The sequence below is a fragment of the Trichechus manatus genome, unplaced genomic scaffold (genome assembly GCF_000243295.1).
Source record: "Trichechus manatus latirostris isolate Lorelei unplaced genomic scaffold, TriManLat1.0 scaffold00075, whole genome shotgun sequence".
NCBI classification, from domain to species: domain Eukaryota; kingdom Metazoa; phylum Chordata; class Mammalia; order Sirenia; family Trichechidae; genus Trichechus; species Trichechus manatus.
In genome coordinates, this window is record NW_004444011.1 from 7,039,464 (window position 1) to 7,045,463 (window position 6,000).

The 6,000-nt window shown below is 37.4% G+C and overlaps 1 protein-coding gene across 9 annotated transcripts in view; it reads right to left on the bottom strand.

Annotated features, from left to right (window-relative positions):
• MLLT10 (MLLT10 histone lysine methyltransferase DOT1L cofactor) overlaps positions 1-6,000 on the bottom strand; it is a 332,811-nt gene that overhangs the window by 224,988 nt on the left and 101,823 nt on the right. The window contains exon 2 of one of the 9 annotated variants that reach the window (XM_023735055.1): positions 4,759-4,805. The exons of the other annotated variants lie outside the window; for them this stretch is intronic. The gene's annotated coding sequence lies outside the window, so the exon portion shown is untranslated. The remainder of the gene's footprint in view (positions 1-4,758; positions 4,806-6,000) is intronic. 9 annotated transcript variants of the gene reach the window in all.

Sequence of the window (6,000 nt, forward strand, 5' to 3'; positions counted from 1 at the left end):
AATGCAAATCAACACCACAATAAGCTAACACTTCATACTCACTAGGATAAGAATTACTTTTAAAAAGCAAAACAAAACAAAAAAAGCAGTAAGTAACAAGTGTTGGCAAAGATGCAGAGAAACTGAAACCCTTTACATTCCTGGATAGAATGTGAATGGTACAGGTGCTGTGGAAAACAGCTTGTAGTTCCTCATAAAGTTAAACAGAGAATCACCATGTCCATCAACAGAAGAATAAACAAAATGTGGTACATACATACAATTGAGTATTACTCAGCCTTAGAAATGAAGTCCTGATACATGCTACAATATGAAGCTTGAAAATATTAGGCTGAGTGAAATATGTCAAATACAAAAGGAAAATACTGTATGAATCCACTGATATGAAATAAGCAAATATATAGACACTGAAGTTTATTGGTGATTACCAAGAATAGAAGGAGGGGGATGGAGAAGGGGGAAGTCATGGCTTGGGGGGCACCCAGTTTCTGTTAAGGCAGGAAAAGGAGAGTGGTAACGACTGCACAGGAGCCCTGGCTGCACAATGGTTAACCATTTTCCACCAAGTTTGAGCCCCACCAGCCATTCCACAGGAAAGAAATCCTGGCCATCTTCTCCCGTAAAGATTAACCAAAACCAAACCAAACCTGTTGCCATCGAGTTGATTCTGACTCATAGCGACCCTGTAAGACAGAGTAGAACTGCCCCATAGGGTTTCCAAGAAGCAGCTGGTGGTTTCGATTGGCCAACCTTTTGGTTAGCAGCTGAATGCTTAACCACTACGCCACAAGGGTTCCCTCGTAAAGATTACAGCCTAGCAATTCCTAAGAGGCAGTTCTACTGTCATATGAGGTTGCTATGAGTCGGAATCTACTCCACAGCACACAACAACTACTGTACAACATGGTGAACATAATCAATGTCACTGAATTGTAAAAAACTGTTGAACTGGCAAATGTTTGTTAAAATAATAACCTGTAAAAATGTACAACCTTAGTATCTCTGATATCCATTCTTTCGTTTTTATCCCCCATCCCCCTGCTTCTGTCTTAGTCCAGTCCCTCGTCTTCTCAGCGTGGGACTTAAGACAATATAGAAGTCTTGTCTTTGAGTGGTTTAGGTTCTAAAGTTAAAGCACGAAGGAAAAAAAGAGTGTCTTAGTTATCTAGTGATGCTGTAACAGAAATACCACAAGTGGATGGCTTTAACAAACAGAAATTTATTCTCTCCCAGTCTAGGAGGCCAGAGGTCCAAATTCAGGGTGCCAACTCGAGGGGAGGCCTTTCTCTCCCTCTGTCGACTCTAGAGCAAGGTCCCTGCCATCAATCTTCCCATGGTCTAGTAGCTTCTCAGCGCAGGGACGTCGGTTCTAATGGGCGTGCTCTGCTCCTGGCTCTGCTTTCTTGGTGATAGGACGTCCCTCTGTCTCTCTGCTCACTTCTCTTTTATATCTCGAAAGAGATTCACTCAAGATACAACCTAATCTTGTAGATTGAGTCCTGCCTCATTAACATAACTGCCTCTAATCCTGACTCACTAACATCACAGACACAGCATTTATAATGCAAGGAAAATCATATCAGATGACAAAATGGTAGACAACCACAATACTGGGAATTATGGCCTAGCCAAGTTGACTCACATTTTGGGGGGACACAATTCAATCCATAACAATGAGTATAACTGAAAACTATTCTTGAAAAATTTCTTAAATTCCGATAGAAAAAGTACATTATGCTACATATAGTTTTGAACATGCAAGTCTGTTAGATTAGATCAGTTCTTCTACCCTTTTTGTCGAATAATGTGTATCAATGACTCTCAAATCGTTTTCTTTAATATACTTTATTTTTAGAGCAATTTCAGGCTTATAGAAAAACTGCACAGAAAGTATAGAAAATTCCCATATATTGCCCTCTCTCCCTGCTATACTATTACTAACATCTTTGCATTACTGGGGTTCATTTGTTACAATTGGTGGACTAACACTGATAGATTATTATTCACTAAAGTTCACAGTTTACAATAGGGTCCATTCTTTGTATTTTACAGTTCTATACAGGTTTTGACAAATGCATAATGTCATGTACCTACCATTACAGCATCATATAGAACAGCTAAACTTCCCTAAAAATGCACTGTGCTTCATCTGTTTATCCCTCCCCTGCTCCCTTTGAGCCACTGGCAACCACTTATATTTTCATTGTTTCTACGGTTTTGCATTTTCAAGACTGTCATATAGCTGGAATCATGAAATATACAGTCTTTTTAGATTAGCTTCTTCCACTTAACAACAGGCATTTAAGGTTCCTCGATATCTTTTTATAGCTTGCTATATTGTTTTGTTTTATTTTGAATAATACTCAATTGTATGAATGTACCACAATTTATCCATTTACCTATTGAAAGGCATCCTGGTTCCTTCCAACGTTTGGCAATTTATGGCTAGAGCTGCTATAAACATTCATATGCAGGTTTTTGTGTGAACAGAAGTTTTCAATTTATTTATGTAAATATTTAAAGAGCACAATTGCTGGATTGCATGGTAAGACTATGTTTACCTTTGCAAAAAACTGTCAGACTGTCTTCTAAAGTGGCTGTTCCACTGTGCACTCCCACTAGCAACGAATGAGAGTTCCTATTCCTCCACATCCTCATCAGCATTTGGTGGTGTCACTGTTTTGGATTTTAGCCATTCTAGTAAGTGTGCGGAGGCCTGGTGGTGGAGTGGTTAAGAGCTTGGCTGCTAATCAAAAGGCTGGCAGTTTGAATCCACCAGTCACTCCTTAGAAACTCTATAGGGCAGTTCTACTCTGTCCTATAGGGTTGCTATGAGTCGGAATAGACTCAACAGCAATAGGTTTGGTTTGGTTCAGGTTTTAATAGGTGTGTAGCGTCGCCTCATTTATGTTTTAATTTGCAAATTCCTAACAAAGTGTGCCACCACCTGTCCATCAGTTTGTTGTACTGTGGTGGTTTGCATGTTGCTCTGATGCTGAAGCTATTCCACAGATATTTCTAATAACAGCAGGGTTACCCATGGTGGACAGTTTTCAGCAGAGCTTCCAGACTAAGACTAGAAAGAAAGATGTGGCAATCTACTTCTGAAAATTAGCCAACGAAAACCCTATGGATCACAACAGAATACTGTCTGATACAGTCTAGAAAGGAGCCCTGGTGGCGCAATGGCAAAGCACTTGGCTGCTAACCGAAAGGTTGGCAGTTCGAACCCACCCAGTGGATTCGCGTAAGGAAAGACCTGGCAATATATTCCCAAGATTACAGCCAAGAAAATCCTATGGGGCAGTTCTAGTCTGTCACGTGGGGTCGCTATGAGTCAAAACCAACTTGACAGCACCCAACAACAACAACACAGTGCTAGAAGATGAGCCTCCTAGGTTAAAAGGCACTCAAATACACAGTGGCCACAACAATGGACTTGAGCACACCACCAACTGTGAGGATGTCAAAGGACCCAGCAATGTTTCATTCGTGCTGTACATGAACATCTTTTCATGTTTATTTGGCAACTATATGTCTCTTTATTGAGGTGTCTGTTCAGATCTTTTGCCCATTTTTAAATTGAACTGTTTTCTCATTGTTAAATTTTAAAAGTTCTTTGTATATCTTAGATACAAGGCCTCTATCAAATGTGAATTTTTTTCTGAATTGATTTTTTAAATTTCTTATTCACGAATGTAAGTAAGATCATCACTACACTTTTTTTTCCCTTCACTATACTCTTAACTGGCCACATCAATAATACATTTCCCTTCTTTGTCAATGATAGGAAATCCTTAAAATCATTCACAAAGGATTTCTATATAGGTTTGCCTAAAGCATATAATCAGTGAGTAAAATGGCAGGCTGAATTGTCTCTTTAATTTAAATTATTTCTTTCTTTACTCCCCCGTCTTATTCCCAAACCACAGAGCTGATTTCATGTACATTAAAAACACCTATGATCCAGCTCCACTGGTCTCATGCCCTTCCAATCCATTTACCACAATGCTGTCAAAGTGATCTTCCTAAAATGGAAATGTCATGCTATTCCCAGCTTCAAGGGCTCCCCACAATCAAAAGGATCAAGTTCTTAGTATGATCAAAAGAGAAGCGGAGGGGAAGGGAAGAGAGAGCAGAAAATCATGCCTATGTTACCAGCCTCACCTCTCACAGGGCCTTAGCCTCAAATCTTAAGAGTCCAATTCCAGATAATTTTTATATTACTAATATACCCCTGTCTTTATTACTTGCTTCTCCCTTTGTCTATAATACCCTACTTTTCAAACATCAAGCTATTTTAAAATAACTACTTACCTTTAAAGACTGAGGCCTATTAAACAGATGAGATGAAAGGAAATTAAAAGTTGAACAGAAACTCCTAACCCACATTGCCAGGAAAACAAAACTACCCTAAACTAATACTTAAAACATTAACTTCCGGCATGATAAATGTAGATTAGATATTAATGAATGATATTAATATTATAGATCAAGTACACTATGCAATTTTGTTAACTAGCCTAGAAATATAATTAGCAATTCTACAGGGAAATGCATTCCAGGTTTCAAAATAACTCACAAATCCATTTGGAACACAATTTAATCAAATTTTCTTTTTAAATATACATGAGATTTAGAATATAACATATAGCATTTCAAATCAGTGAGGAAACTATCAACTATCCAATGAACGGTGATGGGACAAATGGTAGCTAGCATCTTAGCATCCAAGAGAAAATAAAGTTGGGTCCATACCTCACATTGTATTACCTGGATACATTCCAAATGTATCAAAGATTAAACTGTAAAAAAAAAAAAAAAAAAAAACCATAAAAATACTAGAGGAAAACGTGAGAGCATTCCTTCTTTATGACTTTAGGGAAAGCCTTTTTAACTATGATTCAAAAGCCATGAAAAACAAGACTAATAAATTCAACTAAATAAAAATCAAAAACTTCCACATGGTAAAAAGCACCATAAGCAAAGGTTAACAACTGAGCAAAAAAATAGTCCCACTCATGTCACAAAAGTCTAATATATGAGGTGTTCCTATAAAAACTCTGACAAATCAAAAAGAAAAACAAATGAGAAACTATTTTGTTCTGTAAGCCTTCATCTTAAGTGAGAATAACAGCACAATTGGAAGAGCGTAATCAATGTCACTGAACTATGCATGTAGAAATTTTTGAAATGGTGTATCTTTGGCTATGTGCATTTTCACCAAAAAAAAAAAAAAAGAGGTTGAGAAGTTAGAGGGTTGATATGTTGTGGGGTTGTTAACCAATGTCATAAAATAACATGTGTACTTATCTTTCATGAGAAACTATTTGTTCTGTAAACCTTCACCTGAAGTACAATTAAAAAAAAAAAAAATCAACAACCAGATAGAAAAGCATATGAAAGACAGTTTACAAAAAATACAAACACCTCTTAAAAATATGAAATGATACTCAATTTCACTCACAATAAAAGAAGTGTAAAATAACTGTTCTAAGATACCAACTGTCACCTATTCGCCTATCAAGGCTATAGAGAAATTGTTTTCTGGTTCATACCTGCTGGGAACATAAATTAGCACAACCACCGGGGAGAATAATTTGGGAATATCTATCAAAATTATAATTACAGGTGACCATAGGTGTATGGATTTACATCTGGGTTCTCAATTCTGTTCCATTGGTCGATGTAATTATCACTGTACCAGTACCAGGCTGTTTTGACTACTGTAGCTGTAGAGTAGGTTCCAAGGTCAGGTAGTGTGAGTCCTCCAACTTTATTCTTCTTCAATAGCGATTAACTTATTCGGGGCTTCTTCCCTTTCCATATAAAGTTAATGATTAGTTTTTCCATCTCTTTGAAGAATGTTGTTGGTATTTGGATCAGGATTGCACTGTATTTGTAGACTGCTTTCGGTAGAATTCTCATTTTCACAATGCTGAGTTTGCCTATCCATGAGCATGGTATGTTTTTCCATTTATGTAGATCCCTTTGGGTTTC